Source organism: Cavia porcellus, unplaced genomic scaffold, assembly GCF_034190915.1.
Source record: "Cavia porcellus strain 051 isolate PalLab524CR breed Dunkin Hartley unplaced genomic scaffold, mCavPor4.1 scaffold_24, whole genome shotgun sequence".
In the NCBI taxonomy this organism is placed as follows: domain Eukaryota; kingdom Metazoa; phylum Chordata; class Mammalia; order Rodentia; family Caviidae; genus Cavia; species Cavia porcellus.
The window spans coordinates 40,078,340-40,099,194 of NW_026947507.1; the positions used below are offsets into that span (position 1 = coordinate 40,078,340).

Sequence of the window (20,855 nt, forward strand, 5' to 3'; positions counted from 1 at the left end):
GTGTGCCATCGTCAGTGGCCAGGACATCCACAGATGCCATCCAGGGTAAAGACATAATGCTAAGGGGTCACTGCATGACACATTCTTCATGACACCGTTTACTTTCTACAATGATGCGTTAATTCAAACACCCTTTCACGATTTTTGCCTTCTCCCAGGAACTAAACCTACCTGGCTCCCCGGGTAAAAGAGCCAGGGGTTTCTGGTCTGTCCAAATCCACACCTGTGCTCTCTCCTTTAAAGGGGGACTCTAACTTCCCACCCAGAGCTCTTCTCTAAAGACCCACATTACATGACAGCACTTCATTGCTAAGAAACACAGTCCACAGCATTGCATACCTGTGCACATCCTTTAATACTGAATGTAGCTCTTCCTTCTAACGTTAGAAACACCTATAGATTTCAACATTTGGGAAAACTATCCTAGAAGACACAAGAACAAGTCAGATGCTTGTGCTGATTTATAATGAAACACTTTGGGTTTAAAACTAGTGAAAGTAGGACAATATTCCCCTGAACATTGATGCCTCTTTTGCTTTAATTTGTGATGGCCCCCACACATACACACCACCATTTACTGGAGATTGAACTCAGAGCAAATATCTAAAAAGGCAAAAGATTTGTAAGATTTGAAGAGAAACCAGAGTATCAGAGCAAATTTTTAAAAAGAGTCAAGGGTTTGCCATGCATGATGGTGTACGCATGTAATGCCAACACTTGGCGGGGCTGAGGCAGGTGGATTATCAAGGCCAACCTGGGCTACATAGCAAGACCCTGTCTTAAATAAAAATAAAATAAAACAGAAGGCTCGGGGGTTCTTCCACTGCCACCTTCTTGACAGTAACTCAGAGGATGTTTCCCTGTGCCCCTTCCCTACCTAGAAGCAGAACAGACCTGGGGCACCTGGTGTCTATTGAATCTTGGTTCTGATCAGCTTTCTAAAACTCACTTTCCTCACCCGAGGAGGAAGGGTGATGTCAGTGTCCCACAGGGTTAGTGAGAGATTTCAGGGGGATAATATCTGTGCTCACACACGCTTCCTGGCACACACTAGTCTTTCTATTTCTATTCTTGCTGCCAGTCTCCATGGAGTGTTTGCTTTTAGCACAAATCAGATGGCTCCTGTTCTGTGCCTAAAACCCTTCCAAAAGTTTCCCACCTCATGGAATAAAATCCAGACTCTTTCACAAGCCTCTTTCCTAGACTCTGTCTGCCCTGGACACCGCTGACTTCTCAAACCTCTGGGTCCTTCAGCCCCTCACTGCCCTCCCAAATCTGTCACCTCCCTGGTCTTTCTCAGATGGGCCCAACAAGTTCCATCTCAGGGGACAAAAGGGTGGCAACAATCCTCTCCCAGACTTTATAGGGCTGACAACTTACCCCCAACTCCGAGGGGGCTCCCCTGATCAGTCCTAAAAGCAGGGAGAACTTGACAGTCTGGGGGAGGTCTGAGCTGTGAAGGGCAACATCTGGCTTGTCCTGCAAGGACCTAATGCTCCTGGGCTGGGCCGCCAGATTGTGAGTGCCCCAGAGCAGACACCGTCCCACATGCTGGCCTTGCTTCTCCAGACAGCGAGACAGTGTTTAGTCCATGTGAGCTGTAAGGGGCATGTACTTCCCAGCCCTACTGGTCCTAGGGGAGCTGGTCCTGGGTTACCCTTCAAACCCTCTGTGCTACTCACTAAGCTATTATCTCTTGGCCCTGATTCTGTCCTCCGAGTTGAGCCTGATTTATGATACTCTTATCCACCGGGCTCTGCCCAGGAGACTGGAATGCTGGCGGAGGAAAGGAGACCACTCCTTCTGGTCTGCTTGCTGTGGACTTGGGTTCCTGCGATCATTGCTCCAGCCTCCCACCACTGTCTGAAACTATAGAAGCAAATCCTTCCTATGGCAGCACCAGTCTGAAGCTTCTCCACTGTGGAGTCAGTGTTTCCATATCCCCTGTCCTGTTGCAGACATCAGCACCTCTTGGCCAGTGGTCCTTCTCACAGGCCTGGCTTCCCTTCTCTAAGACCAGAGGCACCAGCATTAGCTGAGCTTAGCTGCCTCCTCCTCCTCCTTAGAAGACTGGTCCCTCCTCTGAGTTTTAATAATCCATTCTTCTCCTTTGTTCTTCCAGCCCAGGGCGGGGAGGAGAGGAAGCTACTTCCTGCAGCTGCTACTTCCATGACATCTTAGAGTTCTCTCTGCGCCTCTGCTCCAGTGGACAGCTTTATACCTGTCAACAACTCTGTATTAAATTCTCTCCATCTCAATAATTCATGTGGCTTCTGCTGCCGCCTGGATCCTGAGAGGTACAGTAACCCAGGACATAAAGAAGAAATCAGACCATTTGGTTAAGATAGGGACTGAAGTGGCCAGAGGATGCTCAATCCTGATAACAACGGGAACAAGGAGAAACTGGGCAGGTGGCAGACTTCTCTAAGGTCTAGGAGAAAACAAATTGTAGGCCAGGGTAGGGCAGGATGATAGGGTTGGGCCCAAGAGAATTTCATTCAAAAACATACATGAAAAGCCTCCTGAATTTCAGGTATTCTAACTAAAATGATAGGCAAGACTGAATTCCATAACAAGTCTTTGTACCTGTAATTAGTGGCCTGTGTGTGGTTCATGCTCTGTAATTACTTCTACCTCCCGGAGGCAATGTGCTGTCTTCATGACTGGTGGTCAGTGATGACTTATGATGGAGAAGGAGGGAGAAAGGGGAAAGAAAGGACACAGGAAAGAGTAGGCAATGGCCAAAGATCTTGATATTGGGCAAAAAATATGCTGAGTTTTAATGAAGAGAAAGTATAATACAGAAAACCACCTCTACTTCGCTTATGCATTTTTATGTTTTAAAAAATTATTATTTTTTCAGCTCATATTTCTTCCTAACCCAATTGAGTAGCAAGGAAAGAGGTCAGGGGTTGACAGCGAACAAAGTTTCAGAGTTCATGAGACCTGGAAAGAAGATAGGGACTTACGTGATTAGGCATAAGGAAGACAAAAATGGTGTTCAGGAAGTAATTTAGTGCTAATTCAGTGTTTCTCAGACTCGCTTAAGGATGTGTACTAGTCAGCTTTCTCTTGCTAAACCCAACATCCAGCCCTCACTTAAAGGAAGAAAGGTTTGAACTTAAAGGAAGAAGTGTTTGATTTAGCTCATGGTTTGAGGTGATTCAGCTCATAGCCTGGCTCCAAGGCAGGAAAATCATGGCAGAAGGTCATGGAGGAGCAAAGTTCATGGTGACTGGGGACAGAGCAGTGGAGCAGCCTCCAGAATCTTATCTGCAACTTAAACAGAATAGACTGGGAAGGGGGGACCCTTGTGGCTTCCAGGGATTGTAATACGAACACGCTATTTCTTGAACTGGATGAAAATTCTCCAGGTATCAGCTTTATAATTATTTTTTAAATCTTCATATAAAAATGAGAAACAGAGCTACACTCTGTGGGCAGGGGTGTATAGGGCTTGGAGGAACAGTTGGATGGCTCTTGTATTAAGAGAGAAAGAGCTTTATACCTGGCCGGGGAGGGGAAGCCCCTGAGGAATGAGGAAGTGGAATAAGAGGAGCCGATCAAAAGCCTGATTACCCCGTGCTTGTGCTGACAGAAAGAAGCCGGTGACCCAGCCTAACACCAATGCGATGCACTGAGCTGTGGCTTATTTCTCCCTCCTCATCTTCCCATACTGCAGACCCGTGGGAGAACAGGATTCCCACAGCTCTGTCTTTGGGAACAAAAGTCCTGCTGTGCTTTGGTGTGGGAGTGCAGGCACTCAGAAGACATCTAATTGCTCTAAAAATTTGGGTGCCTTATGTTTGGGGTAGGGGTTCCACCAGGTCACCTTAGGCAGGGTCCCAGGGCCTCACAGAAGCTGAGTGGAAGCAGACATAGATGGGCTGTCTTGACTCTGCTCAAGGTGAGTTAGACCTAGTGAAGGATCCTGCACCTATGCCCAAGACCAATCTGGACCAGGATCTGGCTTCAGTATTCATCATGACCAACACATCCTTCTAGAAACAAAGTATCTATACATTTTATCCAGAAAGATGCTAACATTGACACCATTAAAGACCAGTTACAAAACCAGTTACAAAGCCCTTCCTGTGAGACAGTGGCAGGTTTGCAGGGCCCCGGAGGAGAAACAAGAAGCCAAATCACCCTTCCCATGAGCCAGACAGTGTATGGGCTGGGAGATAAGAAACACATCCCCAGCCTCCCCACGCCCCAGTAAGCAACAGGCTGATACGGAGGAACACAGGTTAGTTGATAGCAACTGAGGTACAAAAACAACTTAATGCTCTTATTGTTTGACTGACTTTGCAGACCTAAGGCTGGTAGTCTGAGCATCTATTCAGAGGCTAACAACATGCAAATAGCAACTATGGGGGATTTCCTTCTGCCTTGTTTTTGAAATCTAACATTGTTCTTACTGTTTTGATTAGTTCCATCTTATTGTTTTGTTTTATCCAATGTTTTGTTTTGTTTGGTTTTATTCTGTTCTGTTTGGTTTGATTTTACTATGTCTGATAGTATGGGCAGCAATTTTGAAGATAACAAGAGGCATTATGGTAGCCATTGTTGATTTCCTATTATCTTGTTTTGAAGTCTTACATCACTTTCACTGTCTTGTTTTGATTGGCCTTACTTTGTTTGATTTTATTCTCTTTAAAATAAAATGTTTTTAAATTAAAAAAAAAAAAAAGACCAGTTGCTTTGGAATTCCTCCCACCTTCTGAGCTTGGGACAAGCTAGAAAATGTGATTGCAAAGTAGGATGAATGTTTAATTTTTGAAGAAACTTATTATAGTAAAAGATACTTTAGCCAGCTGTGGTGGTGCATGCCTGTAATCCCAGCACTTGGAGGCTGTGGCAGGAGTTCCAGAGCAGTCTGGGCTAGAAAATGAGCTCAAGGCCAGCCTGAACTGCATAGAGAGACCCTGTCTCAAAAAGACAGGGAAAAAAAAAAAAAAAAAAAAACCACATCGACATTAATCTCCTTTGAAATACACTCTCTCACTTCAAAACTTATCCCATCATTCTTGCCACTTTCTGGAGCAATTCTGGAAATACTGTTTTGTGAATATCTTTAGATGCATGGCCATGGCTGCCTGTATGTCTTGAATAGATACAAACTATTTACCTTACATGGTCATTCTGACTTTAGGGAAGAGCCAGAAGTCACATGGTGTCAAATCCAGTGACAAGATGGAAGAGGACACACTGGAATGTTTTTACAAACCTGCTTGGATGGCACTCAGTAGCTAATTCACTGTATTTTGGACCACGTCTTGTTTTTTATTTTTATTTAATTAATTGTTATTCCTATACACTTGCAGTTCATGATGACATTAATTGTGGGGAGTTGGTACACGTATGTAACGCATCTTATTCTTTTTACTCCCCTTTCCCCTCCTTTGCCTCATTACCCCCTTGTAAAGACACAAAAATATACTTCCAAGACTACTGTAGAAAGTGGTAAGAACATCAGCAGAAGTGTCTTCAAAGGAAGGGGGACTATTTCAAGGAGTATTAATGGTAACATGTGTTTTACTGTGACTTTTTAAATTTAAAAACACACCATATTTTTTGAGCAGCCACTACATGAGAATTACTTGACTCTGTACCTCACAGCACTGTAGCAACAGCTGAGCCAAACAGCAAACAGAATTCTACCTCTCATCTGCCAGATGATTTTCCTCCTATCAGCCAGGTAATTTTCAGGCCAGCTGCACCTGTTCACACATGAGCAACCAGCACACATTGAGAGAGGGGGAACAAACAGAGTCCATATTTTTAAATGCTCACTACCCTTTGACCCCAGCTGCACACCCACTCTCCCATCTCCCACTCTCTGTGTCCCTGTGTCCCCTCCCTGGCTCTCTTTCTCTCACACTCACAGGAAATCACATATTCAAAGAAGCGCATTGCAGCGAAAGATTGGACACTGACCTCAGTTCCAATCAGAGCAGACCAGACAAAGGATGGCACGTCTATAAGATGAAGAACTGCATGGCTGATAAAAAGCAGTAAGGCTCCTCTCTCTGCACGATAAGGAATCATATCTAAAATATATTTAAAAGTTTTAACTGTTTAAGAAAGCAAATGCAAAAGAGCATGTACAGCAGGCTCTCGTTTGTATGAAAAGTACCACTGTGTACACAGAAGCTCTCCAATGCAGAGATTACCTGTGGTAGGTGTCCGACAGTTGGGTACTAGAAGTCACCTCTGGAAAGGGAGCCTGGGGAGTAGCAGTAAGAAGGGAGGCTGGTTTTTCCCCCAATATACTGTTTTGCTCCTTTGGATTTTGTTAATGTGTGACATTATTGTTTTGATTTTTTAAAAATTTTTTAACAAAGGCAGGGTGTATTAGCATTTCATCCAGACTGAGGAGAGCTTAGAAAGAAATCCATCTGTTCAAACACGCCACCCTCTTCCCTTCTCTGGCACTTGCCATGACATCTTGCTTCACTTAAATGCTCTTCCCTCAGCCTGCTGGCATTTCCCATCTGAGTGCGCACCTCAGGCCCACATGACTCACCCTGGCCCCCACATGTGAGCTGCTTCTGGGAAGGCCTTGTCTGGCATGCTGCTCCTATGCCCTGGGGATTCCCATCAATGCCAGGGCACACTTGGCCCTTTTGTCACCGAAGGGTTCTGTTTTTCCTCTGACCTCATCCTCAATCCCTAGACTTGGGCCCCTTCCTGGTAGGTCCTATGATTCCCTTTCTGTTCTTCTCAATTATTTAAACCGCTGATTCTCGTAGCTAAATTCTGCCATCTAAATTCTCCTGTATGTGATCAAAAGTCCCCCCAATCACTTGGGGTTAGGGTAAAACGTTATAATAGAGGAACCTTGTGTCCCCACCCACCCAGGTCCAGTAAGTCAGAGCTGGCAGAGCAGAACCTATGCCTCCATGGGCATAGGTTCTTTTTTCTGTTCTTTTTTCCAACCTCATGAGTTTGGGAACTACCCAGCTTTTGTTCAAATTTCTTAACAGGCTGTTTCTGGGGAAAAAGTATTTTAAAGTGAAACAAGTCCAGATTTGAGGCAGAGAAGTGTGTGTGGCTTTGAATCCTTACTGTTAATTACTAGCAGTGTGGTTTCAGGTAAGTTCCTTCTACCTCATTCAGCTCAGGGTTCCTTCTGAAAGGCGAGTCTGAGAGTCCTTACTTCACAGGGCAGTAGGAAGGATGAAATGGGATTTGGACCTAAGGGTGTAATTTAGAGCCTTGACTCAGAGTGGTGCTTAGTAAGCGGTACTTTCTCCTCCTGCACCTTCTCCCACCTCCCTCTGCCAATGTCCCTCTATGGAAGCAATGTCACACACGCACTCACTCTACCTATGCGGGAACAGCTGCTCATACTTATTTATGTACAAATAAGCCCACCTAGAGATACAGAGATGCATGTTCATGTGGCTCAAGAAGCAAGAATCTTTTTTTTTTTTAAAGAGGAAAAGCAAGTGTAGAAGAAGAAAAGAATGAACAGGCAATTGAAGAAATGGACAACTTAGAACTAAAAGCTCAGTTGAAGGAATGAGAAGAAAAAGTCAATAGAACTCCAGTGGCTCATAGGCACCTTCTCACAAGGAATGCAAATTTTATTAGTGCACTGCAAATGTGCACTAATAAAAATCATGTGAATAGTAAAGCTACCAAGAATAGAATAAATGATGATAAACACGGCATATGTAATCTTGTAAGATGATACTAAAGCAGTTTTAGAAGGAAATTTATAGCCTTTAATGCTTAACTTAACATGGTGAAAGACTATAGTCAACCCTAAGTAGGTATATATAAAAGAGAAAATTAAACTCAAGGTAAATAGAAGAGGAAGAAGAGAAGAAAACAAATCAGTAAACAGAGAATATATAAATGATAAAGTCAATCAAGCCAATATTTGGTTGAAGAAATTAACAAAAGTAGTAAATCTTTACATAGACGTTGAAAAGAAAATCATATCCCCGGTACCGATAAAAAAAAAAAAAGAAAATCATAAATTCCAATGAGTGAGAAATATAACATAGGCACTACAGATATTAAGAGGAATATGAGAGAAAATTGTGAATAATTTTATTGTTTATGAACAAATATCTTAAATAACACATTTATCAAAACCCAGGAAGAAATAAAATTCTGAATACTGCTATACATATTAATGAAACATCATTTTTAACTAAAGAAAACCTTACACAAAGAGAATAACAGTCTCTGATGTTTGCATAGAAGTATTCTGTAAGATATTTTAAAATGGTATAATACTATTTTTATGCAAATCAGAAAATAAAAGGGGAAGAGAATCTTCTCAACTCATTTTATGAGATCAGCATAAATCTGAAAAAAATCAGACAAGAACATTACAATAAAGGAAATTACAAACTACCTTCATAAACACAGAAGCAAAATTTCTTAATGGGTACAATCAACAATACTGACAAACTGAATTCAATGACATTAAAAATAATAATGCATTATGGCCACAAAATTTGTTCCAAGTTGTAATATTAGTTTTCCCATTTTAAATCAATCTATAGAAATCACCATAAGACGTGAACAAGGAGGAAATTTATATTAACATTTCAATAAAAAATCATTTGACAAAATTTAGTGTCCTTTCATTACTTCAGTAAATTTCAGTAGATTATAAGTAAAAGGAAACTTTCCCAAATTAATAAAGTGTATATATATATATTTTAAATCTATAGCTAATTTTGTATTTAATGGTGAAAGGTTAAAGGGTTAATATTTAATGGCTAAATATTTTCTCTCTAAAATCAGAAATAGGGCAAGAATTTCATTTCTCACCACTTTTATTCCATATTTTACTGGAAATCTTCAATGAAATAAGGTAAATAAAGAAACACATATTGGAAAAGAGTTATATTCACATATAGCATAGCTGCATATATAGAAAATCCTAAAGAATATACAAGAAATAATTATTAATAGTAAGAGAATTGATTGATGTAACAATATATAAAACATTGCATTTCTATATACTGGAGCAACAAATTAATCACCTAGCAACCATGTAAAATTGTAAAACTCATAGGCATGAATTTTAAAAAATGTTCATGATTTTTATATTAAAAACTACATAATATTGCCAAGAGAAATTTTAAAAGATCATTATAAAAGGAAATATATATTTATGTATATAAAGACAAAATTATCAAGATATCCATTCTCCCTATAATCATCTATATACCTTACTTACTCACCGTTAAAATCCTAGTAGACTTTCTCATAAAAATCAATAAAGTGATTCTAAAAATGTGTATGAAAATAAACGAACCTGGAAAAACTAACAGGATTTTGAAGAAAGTTTAGTTGGAGCCTACTTCATTTTAAGGCTTGCTCTAAACCAACAATAATCAAGACAGATGTATGGATCAACTAAGCTGAATAGAGAATCCAGAAAAAGACCGATACATATATTGCCAGTTGATTTTTCTCAGAGACACCAAGATTTTAAATACTTAAAAGAAAAACCTTTTCAACCTGTGATTTTTGCCATACGGAAAAAGCAAATCTTGACATTTCTTCATACAAAAATTTATCTGAGATGAATCACAGACTGAAGAGTTGTCTATAGAACTTCTAAAAGGCAATATAAAAGATCATTTTCCTGATCTTCTAGTAGACAAATATTTCTTAGTATTATATGTGAAAGTCACAAACCATAAAATAAAAACCTTGATAATTGGGACTTTATCACAATGGAAGCCCTTTGTTCTTTTAAATATCCCTTTAAGAAAATAAAAATGTCAGACAAAGAACTTGCATTCAGAATTGTATGAGTCACTTTTTCATTGTCAGGACAAAATATCTAACATAGGCAACCTAAAAGAGAAAAGGTTTATTTTGGCTTATATTTTCAGATGTTTGGTACATGGCCGGCTGGCCCCAATGCAGAAGGGCACGGCAGAGTTTTCGAAAAGTGCCCACCTCCTGACAGCCAGGAAGCAGAGCCACGGAGGAAGGGACCAGGGGCCAGATATAATCCTAGAGGTCACTGCCCCATGACCCTCCCAGATGCACCCAGAAATGTGCTTCACTAGTCTCCCGGGTTTGTCTCAAGTCAATCAAGTTGACAATCAAAATTAACCATCAAGGCAAGTGCAAAGCCCTGAGTTTGATTCCTGGTACAAAAAAAGATTAACCATTACAAGAATATCTAAATAGGGCTGGGGATTTAGCTCAACGACATAAGTGCCTGCCTTGCAAGGGCACAGTTGTGAGTTTGATCCCTGGTACCAATATAAAAAAAAAAAAGAATAAACAATGCTTACAACTCAATAAGAAAGACATAGAGTCCTGTTTTAAATTTTGAAGCTGAAGGTACGTGAATGATGTATAATTCATGTTCAATCTCATAAATCATCAGGAAGTGCAAATTAAACTACCATCTGATATATGAGAGTGGCTACTTTCTTTTAAACTGACCATATCAAATATCTAATGAGGATGTGGAGCAACAAGAATGCTCCCATGTTAGGGGTGAGAGTGTCAGACTACACAACCACTTTGCAAAAGTTACACAATTTTCTATAAATTTCTATAAATTTTCTTAACCTATGATCCAGTAAGTCTACTTCTAAGTATTTACTGAAGAGAAATAAACATGTGCCTACACTAAAATTTATATGTAATACTCATAACAGCGTTATTCATGATAGCAAATAAACTTGAAACATATGAATGCTCCTTAATGGGTAAATAGATAAACGAATTGTGGTGAAACCATATTCTCAGTTTTTTAAAAAAGAATACACTGATACACTCAAAGTGGAAGGACTCTCAATAACATGTCAAACAAAGGAAGTCACACTCCAGAGAGCAGTCTGTACAATTCCGTGAAAATGAAGTTCTAAGAAGATGTAAAATGAATCTGTACTTAGAGAAATCAGATAAATGGTTCCTTGAGATAGAATGCTTTGGATGAGTCTGACTGTGAAAGAGACCCAGGGCAGTTTCTGGGGAGACGTAAACATTCTGAGTAGTGTAGCAGTTACATAGGTGAACATTTATCAAAATTCAAACTAGATATGGTGGTGCACCTCTAAGATCCCAGCACTCTGCGAGGCTGAGGCAGGAAGATTGCAAGTTCAAGCCCAACCTGGGAAGTTTAGCAATTCAGACAGACTTTATCTCAAAGTAAAATAACAATGGTTTAAAAGGGGTTAAGAGACATAGTTCAAAGCAAAGATCCTGGGTTCAATCCCCAGTATGGAAAAAGAAAGAAAGAAAAAAAAAATCATCAAACTATACATCGAAGCATGTACATTGCATTGTATGTAACTTATGTCTCAGTATGATGATTTTTTAAAATCCACCCATCTCTCCCCATTTTCCACATATACCACTAAGTGGTACAGTCCTGTGAGGTGCTTCCACCCGGCTGGAGTTCCCAGGCCTTATACCTTCACGGCACTGGGCCTTAAGCATCTGCCGTGGTTTCTACATCAGGGGCTGCTTACTTCTGGCTCCCAGGGACAGCTCTCCAAGTTTGCCCAGGCCAAGGAGTTTACTGGGTGTCCTGAAACAAGGAATGCTCAGTGCTGAAACTGGGGAGCCCAGCCACACTGGGACAACTGGTCACCTGACCTGGGACCTTGTGCTACAGATTTCTTCGCTCCCAGCCATCACACCTGATGGGGCACCTGGTGTGTGCTAAGTAAATGTTTGCTGAGAGCCTGGAATAGACCTCAAAGTTCTGCTCTGGTGGCCCCGGCACAGAGAGGCTGAAAAAGAAAGCTGCAGATATGGGGCTCACGCGGGTCCCCCGGGGGCTCCAGCCTCTCACTACACGGTCAGGGTTCTGGAAGGCAGTTTCAGTTCAAGCCCCATTTCAGTTTCTGGAGCAGGCAGCATCCTCCAGGGCCGCACCTCCAGGAAGCTCCCCTCCCGAGCCCAGCTTGCTATTCCCACTCCAGTGAAGTCATCCAACCCCAAGGGGCCACCGTTTCCTCTCCACACCCTCAGCCCGGCTGCCCAGTCGCAGCCATGCCCGGGATGAGTGCTGACCTTCCAGGGGCAGTGTGCTCAGAAAGGGCCTTTAAGTCAACAAAAACAGCCTGCAGGTCTGCCAGGGCTGGCTCGGTTTCTCCCTCTAGTCCCGGGTAGAAAAACAACCAGCGCGAGGAGGGAGGGAGAGGCGCAGAGCCGCGGCCTGCCTCCCTAGACCTTGGGCCTCTGTCCTCTCAGCGTGTCCCAAAAGGGCGAGGGTGCCTGGCCTCTGTTCCCACTGGGGGGCAGCTGGACGGAGCGGCAAGGCGGTGGCTTTAAACAATGCCACTGTGTCTGCCTGCTGCGGGGATTAGGCTCAGCGCTCAGGGTGGGCAGGGGCCAAGCGGGCTGCAGGACCGGGCTCGACCCAGGCCAGCGCCGCTCGCATAATGCACGAGGGCCTCTGCTCTGAGCCGGACAGGACAGGCCTGTCACCTGCAGGGCCCCCTGGTCTGGCCTCTCCTTCCAACCCCCCCCCCCCAACACAGTGTGTTTGTCCCGCTTGTGGGGCTCCCTGCCCGGCCACCAGGCCCAGGGACTCCAGCTGGCTCACACTTGAAAGCCTTCCTGTCCAGCGGAGCCATGGCCTCGAGGCCGCCCAGCCGGCCCGGGGACCCTGAACCCGACTCCCCGCAGACCCTCCCCCTGGCACCTGCCTGCCCACGCTGGGCCCGGATTTGTTGGTGCAGGTGGAGCAGAGCCTGCAGTTTCCGCCCTGGCCGGAGGAGGGAGGGCCGCGGGGGGTGGGGGGGTGACTGGGTGGGCGGGGGCTGAGGTCTGTCTCGTTCTCAAAATGATGGCAAAAGGCTCCAACCAGGCTGGGCTTCCCTGAGAGAAAAGCTTGGTCGCCTGGCCTGCAGGCCATGGCCTGGTTACGGCTGGCACAGCCCAGCTGCAGGCGCAGCCCCGGGAGGCTGAGGCAGAAGCATGGGAGTTGGTCGAGGGCCCCACAGCTCATTGAAAGCGGGGCCTGAGCGACAAATGCCCCTGACTCCTGACTGCCAAAGAACCTCTTAGTAAATCTGGAAATTTCATTCTTAGAAATCTGGGCGAATACACACCAAAATGTCAACAAAGGGTATTACCAGGTAGCTTCAATTTTTCTTTGCTTTATACTTTTCTTTTTTACTATGAGCAAAAATGATATGGTATTTATGCCTGGTGGAGTACTACTTTGCCATAAATAAGGTTAAATTTGAGTCATTTGTAGGAAAATTCGAGTTATTTTTAAGACAATCGAACCTAAATTTCACATGATCTCTCTTATACAAGAAATACAAAATATAAATAAAGAGTAAAATAAAAGATAGATAATAGGAAACAAGGAGAAGGAGACCAAGAGCTCCTTCTCCTACAGAGTTCCAACTCTTTCAAGGAACATAATAAGCATAGCTCTGATGAAACAACACAGCCTTTAACTACGGGAAAATAGGGCTTAGAATTCATTAGGGTACAATAAGGAGAAGGCAGGAAGAGGAGGCAGGAAAGCACACACTGGAAGAACGTCTGAACAAAGACAGCAAAAAGGCCCAGGGCAGGGCGAGAGGATGTGAATGGGAGGCAAGAATACTCTCCTCGGAGGCTCCGTGCTCGGCGCTGGCCTCTCAGGAGCGGAGGAGATGTTGGTCAGGGGCCCCTGCTTTCCTGTGATCCAGGACTGAAGAGTCTGGCCCTGCTGACCAGGGTGCAGTTCAGGCTGCAGACAACAACTTTTAATAAAAGCATTTGCAGAGCTGTGTCGAGCTTCTGGGTCTGTGTCTGTCTATCTGTCTCTCATTTCTTTCACCGTTCCCTTTCCCTCCCGCTTACACACACACACACACACTCGCACGCACGCACGCACGCACGCACGCACGCACGCACGCATGCACACACACTCTGCTTAGAGAGGAGCCCACCTCTTGCCTCTCTCCCTGAGGAACCCATGCGGGGGTGGAAATGGTCTTGGCTACCAGTGCAATGAAACCAACCAAGGTGACGTCATGTTTTCTGAGTGGATCTTTGCTTTAAAAGCTACAAAATAACCCAAAACTTCAGCCCCAGTTTGGTCCCAGCAGGCAGCATCCCATGAGTTGGCAGGAGCAGAACTCATGGCCCTGCTCAGTAAGGCAGCAGTTGGTAAGGGCACGTATTAGCGAGGGCCTCCCTCACACTCTGCACCCTGTGTCTCCCCAAAAACCCACAGTTTGTGTTACTTTAGGGACCGAGAAAATGAGTGCCCTGAGTGTGTCCATGATACAGGCTCTTGGCTGACAGGCTTTCTCTGCAGGACCCTGGTAGCCCTAGGAGAGCCTGCCTAGAGATCACAGATGATGGTTAAACTACCCCAAGGACCCAAGACGTCCATCGTCACTGGACCAGAACAGCCTGGTCCACACCTGGAAGCCACAGGCTTTGGGCGAGGAAAGCCAGGCCCTCTCTAAAGATGTATCCTGGTTCCCAGTTCCAGTCGGGTGACCTCAGGTAAGCTTCTTGACCTCTTCACACTGCTCATTTTGTATCAGAACATGGAACCCAATTAATGATTCACACATTTATTTTTCAGCAAATACTCTCCAAGTGCTGACCATAGGTCAGGCGCTGGGGAACGAGCAGTAGCCAGACTCTTGTCTCTGCTATGAAGCAGCCCTGAGAGAGGACAGACCACACCTTCTTGTCCTAACCAGGTAAGAAAACAGGATTTTTTAGAGACACTGAAGAGTTTCCAAAAAACAAAGCCTTTCTGACATAGTCACAAAGTGCCTGATGACAAGGGTCCATTCACCTGGCACTTTTGTCATTGTGCAAGCCTCAGAGTGTACTTACACAAGCCTTGATGGTGTGACCTACTACGCACCTAGGGTATGTGGTGTGTGTGTATAAATAGATATATCTATACAGTCTATACAATATAGCCTATTTCTCCTGGGGCCATAATGGGAATAACATAAGATTGAATCAAGCCAGGCTTGGCAGTACAGATCTGTACTCCCAGCACTCTGGGATATTGAAGCAGCAGGATCGCAGCACAGGCAACTTTACAACATACTGAGACTCAACCTCAAAATTTGTAAGTAAATAACTAACTAAATAAATAAGGGCTAGGGAGGTAATATAACCCAAAGACCCTGGTTTTAAAAAAAGTTTAAACTACAATTAAGAGAAAATGATGTAATCAAGAGATACACTAGGGGTTGAGGGTGTAGCTCAGTCGTGAGCTTTGCGCTTAACATGCTCAAGCACCAGAAGGAAAAGGAGGGAGGGTAAAGAGGAGGGAGGGAAAGAGAGAGAGAGAGAGAGAGAGAGAGAGAGAGAGAGAGAGAGAGACAGAGAGAGAGAGAGAGAGAGAGAGAGACAGAGACAGAGATGCAGTAAACATCTCTGAGCTATACGAGGCTGTTTCCAGTGTAACAGGTCACACTGTGTTACAATCAACTTGTTTTAACAGGCAGAAGGAGCACACTCCAAAGTAACAATTAAAAAGTATAGTATTGCAAATGTACATAAACCAGTAATGTAGTCTTCTGTTATTACCATACTGTGTATGATTGTGTATACTGTATTTGTGTAAGACTGGCTGCACAGTAGGCTTGTTTCTATCAGTATCTTACATGAGAAATATGTTATGCTTTCATATTTCAACAGCTACATATCGTTATGCAATGGCAAGTTTTCAGATCCATTATAATCTTACAGGGCCATCACTGGTCACTAACTGAAATACTGTTGTGAAGTACCTAAGTGTACCAATATTATTATATAATATTTTGCTGTACTAATATTTTACTGTACTGACATTTTTATGTAACTGTCTCCCAAAGAAATGGCAGTCTTCCAAACACTCCAAGATGACAAGCAGCACAGACTTCCAATTAGCTTTTATAGTTGCTCATTCTTAAATATAAATAGACAACCAATCTCATTAGAGAGGAGGCTATGAAAGAAAAATGAGAAGCTATTAAAAATATAGTCATTTAATAAGAGAGAGTTGTTGGTAATGAATAGGTAAAAACAAAACAGTCCATTGAAAAATTAGAAGATAATTTTGAGGCTATCTTCTGGAAAACAGAACAAGGGGATGAAAAATGAGAGAAAAAAGAAAGTTAAGGAATCAATAAAGGAGATTCAATAAACTACTAACAGAAATTCCAAAAGGAAAGAGAGAAAATGAAAAAAAAAAAAGAAATTACCAAATAAGTAATATGATAAAATTTTCCAAGCCTAAAGAGTATGCCACTGAAGTAAGAGAACTTTCCAAAAGCTTGGCACAAAGAGTTTTAAAAGAATTTTTTTGGTAGGAATTTGATCCTGAAATTCCAGAACAGCAGTCCTAAAGAAAAGACCTTGACAACATCCATGAGGGAAAAAATAAAACAAAAAATTACACACAGAAGAATAAAAATGATACTGGACAGCTCCAGAGGAAATGTATCATAAAATTATGAGAGAAAAATTGTTTTCAACCCTTGTTTCTGTACCCAATATATTTATCAGCCAAGTGAGAGGAGACAGATGTTTTCTAAACATGCAATGGTTCAGAAAAAGTGTTTCCCAACTACATCATGTCAAGAAAGGTTGGGAGAATAAATGCCAGCATAACAAGAGAGTAAACCCAGATAAAAGAAGTCATATATTCCAGGAATAGGCTTGCACTTCAGAGATGTGTAAAGACAAGTTTCAGAGGACACTGTGTGCTAGAACTAGGGTATAACCAGGACAGAATGGAGAAGAACAAAGTGCAGGCAGAAGAGAAAACACAGGATGATAACATAAATGATATATACAGTAGATTATGTGATGGAGCTTTTGCAAAAAACTATGGAAAATTATTCAGGTAAAAACAAAGGTAATTAACAACTCAAGGAAAAACAAAAAGCTACACAGAAAAAAGAATGTAATCATAGTGTACTACTTGACCCTGTCCATACATATTTACAAAGTCTTAATAATCCAGACTTTGATTATTAACTTAAAATAAAAATGTGTAAGCCAATTATATTGAAAGGATGGAGAGATGGAAGGTGGGAGGATTAACAAGAAAGTCAATAGCTCATATTATAGCATATTAAAATATCTATACGTTCAAAACTGACATATCAAGAAAAGACCAGAATTAGCATATTATTTTTACATTATGGAGATAACCATCAAAATAAGTGAGAGGAAATGCTGTTTTGTGTGGGAGATGAGAGGATGGTTTTGGAATGTGGGGAAAGTAAGGCAGATTACTACTTTTCCATTACAGACTTTAAAAAACACACATGGATCTTTCTGTCATTTTTTAAAACTTAAAATAAATAAAATAGCAAGAAGAAACATGACTTTCCATTTTCATCTTCCCTTCTTTGAAGTATTCACAACAGAATACCTCTTTTCCTTAAAAATAGAAAAAAAAGGGGGGGGGGCAAGGAGAGGCAAGTAACTAAAAGCCCATCTACTGCTATCCTGCGGGCAGGAAGCCAATGTAAAGTCAAAAGGCCCAGCACAAGAGGGGTTCAAGCAAGTGCTGACTTTCCTCCCAACTCCACCCTGCCCACCTCTGGGAGGATCACTTTTCATGTTTGTTAATTAAATGAACACAGTCTTCAGAGAAATGCATGACATCAGATGGGAACAGGATCCAAAAATAAAGTTGGAAGAAATTCAGTGACCCTCCTCTGGTGGAGTGCATGGCCTCTGACCTTTGTGATCATCAGAATCACTTCGGGAGGAGTGGGGTGTTAAGAAGAAAAGATTTCTGGTCCATACACAAGACCTGGGGTAAGTTGGGCCCAGAGAGGAGTAATGACTAGGTCAGCAAGAGGCAGGACTGGATTGAGGACCCTCAGTCTTCTGCCCACAGCACTGTACCTCTGCACACTCAGCGTGCAGACCATCCTAGTTTTCTCCATTTGGTCCTGGAGGCTCCAAACACCATGCATCTCTTTGGATAATGCTATTGAAATTCAAAACTGGAGCAGGTGGTGGAGGTGAGATTTAAGTCCTATGAAATCAGGCTCAGATTCACCTGCCCACCCTTAAATTCCTCCAAACCCATAGGAGCAATGGTGTTCCTTTGCCAGATAGTCATCTGTTTGGCTTCCCAAGATGCCCTTCTCTACCCAAGTGCTGATGCTTGGCTCCAGCCATCCATGATGCATACACTTCATTATTTGGCCACATCCTGTCTCCTCTCTCTTCCTCCATCCACATTGCCCATCCTGCAGGTGGTTGGTGGACTGACCTGGGCTGTTTTGTCCTAGAGCCAGGTGGAAGCATCCCCAGGTAGCACATTGGTTGGTACCAATTTACAGAAAATCAAAGAGAGACTTCTTTTATCCTTGAATGACTCCCCATGTTCCTTTTTCCTATATTCTTATAGCTTGGAGCCAAGAAAAACCTTCTTTAGGAGAAAGAACTGAAAATAAAAACAGTATCATCTTACATTTCCATATAGTTTTGAATCTACAGAGTTTTGTATATATTATCTCAGATATTCGACCCTCAGCCACTCTGAAAGTTTGTTATTGAAGGCTGCAAGTCCAAGAGCCTACACAGCCCCCCTAACCACTGTTCCCTCTTGCTTCTGCTTCCTTGTCTGCAAAGAAGACATGAAAGAGGAAAACTGCTCCTCATAACGGGTAGGATCCGGGCTACGAGCAGCACCAAGCCTGGAGGAGTGAGGTCAGAAATCACAGTAGGATCCACTGGTTTTGGTGACATTTAAAAAAACATATTATAAGAAATTTAACACTTGGCAAAAATAGAGAATAACAAACCACTTAGTCCTGGCCACTCAGATAGAAGAAAATCATCAAGCTCGTCCACACTTCTTTCAACATTATCGTTGACAACTGTACTTCCCATGGTCACAGATGAATTGTTTTAACACAGATCTATAAAGAAAGTGTCAAATATTCAGTCAGTGCTCAGATTTCCTCCAAGTCTATCTATTACATTTGTTTGACGGTTTTTAAGTTTCTTTGAATGTATACCAGCTTCCCCTTTCCTGTTTCCCTGTATACATTATTTGTTGAGGAAACCATATCATTTCTCCTGTAGAATTTCTCATTCTAGGTTACACAGATTGTGTTTTAAAACATGTTCGCTATCCTAGGTATTTCCTCAGAGTGATGGACCTGTAGATCTGACATGCGACGTGTGATTATGGAAAAGGATATGTCCAGGCTGGGTATCAGTAGGAGGCACCTAATGGCTACTGGTCTTTCTGTGGGATGCTAGTAGACACTGGTGAGCATTGCTGAAGTCCATTCGGGGCTGGTAAACTGGTGATCCTAGGGTTACAGCTTTATGCATCAGCTGGAATTCTTCCAGAGTGGCTTTTCTCTTCAGTCCTCCCCAAAAAAGCAAATTTAATTTTTGATCTCTTTCCTTTTTTTCTTTTGCAGTTTTTTTCTTCATTATTTCTTTATTTTAAAGAGATTAAGACAAAAGAGGACATAACAATGCAAGCCAGAACAGAAAAATATAAGCAACACAGTATTTCACCACAAGACAACCTGTAATAAATAGTAACTACCATAATGTCTCTTTCTTTGAAATAGTTGAGCATAAATTCACATACAATGGTATCAAACATAGCAAAATAGCATAAAACCATTAAAGAGAATGAAAGTATTACAGGGCATTCAGAACCAAATAACAGAGAATGAACAATGGCTACTATATTGTCTCATTTTCCATAGAAAATTTGTTTATACTATCATGTGTAATACAATCCAATAAAATACAGCATGATAGTACCAATGGAAACAGAAGAGCAAAAGCTTGGTAGGGACATCAGAATAAGATGATATTAAATCAGCACTGGCTATTATACTGACTTGTTTTCTTCAAAATAGCTGTTCATCTTTTACAGTTTTCAAAATAAGTTGATCCCCTATTATGTTGTCCTAAAATGAGCTATAAGCTGATGATGTTTAAAAACTCAACTCACAGGTTTTCTGGTTTGGGTTTGGTTCTTGGGGTTTTTATTTGGGCTAGGGGATCAGGAACTGAACTCAGGGGCTGGCTCATGCTTGCCAGGCAGGGGATGCACCACCGAGCTGTGTCCCCAGTCCCTACTCACAGGCTTTAACACTTCTGATGCATTTTCTGTCCTAACACACCTACTATTGTTGTGTCACAGAGTCATGTCTTTGGCTTTCTCCAGGTCCTTCTACAGCAACCTCAGTTGCCTTTGACGTTCCTTTTTTTTTTAGGAATGATAGAAAGTTCTCGGGTTATGTTATACATTTCCTATCTTTGTCCTGTAATCTGACAGTTGTTTAAGAATGACAATTCCTTTGGCCCTGAATCAAGGCCAGCAGCTTCCTGTCACTGTTGGTTTCAAGCAGGAGCCTAAAGAGATGTCTTTCTATAGTCTGCTGGTCATTTCAGAACTTGGACAGTGAAATGGTCAATTCATTAGAAAGAAACAGCTTGAAGCAAGGTGAGCAGCTGTGAGTGTGGCAGGCTGCAGTGGCCCAGGACAGGAACCACCTGTGTTTACTGGCACCCGTGCCATGCTGGGACCTGGAGTGCCAGGAAACCAAGCAACCCTTCCCCACAGCCTGTTTCGTTTTGTTGAACTTCAATATACATGAAAGTATGGACAGCTATTTTGAAGAAAACGAGAGACTCTACAACAGCCATTAGTGACATCCCTATTGTCTGGTTTGAAGACCTAAAACACCTTCCTCATTCTGTTCAGATCAGTTTTATACTATGTTATTTTGTATGAATTCTCTGTATACAAAGACATGGATAATATTTGGAAGAAAACAAGAGACAGTATGATAGTGAAGCTCTCAGGTTGTCTAGCTTTGAAATCTATGTCTCCTACATTGCTTTCTTATGTCCTATTTTGTTCTGTTTTGTTGTGTTTAATTTTACCC

General features: G+C 42.2%; 1 non-coding gene across 1 annotated transcript; it reads left to right on the top strand.

Annotated features, from left to right (window-relative positions):
- Window positions 1–20,264: 20,264 nt before the first annotated feature.
- Window positions 20,265–20,401, top strand: LOC111754562 (small nucleolar RNA SNORA2/SNORA34 family). The gene has a single exon (XR_002789237.1). It is a non-coding gene; the product is annotated as a small nucleolar RNA SNORA2/SNORA34 family (small nucleolar RNA).
- The last annotated feature ends 454 nt before the right edge of the window (window positions 20,402–20,855 follow it).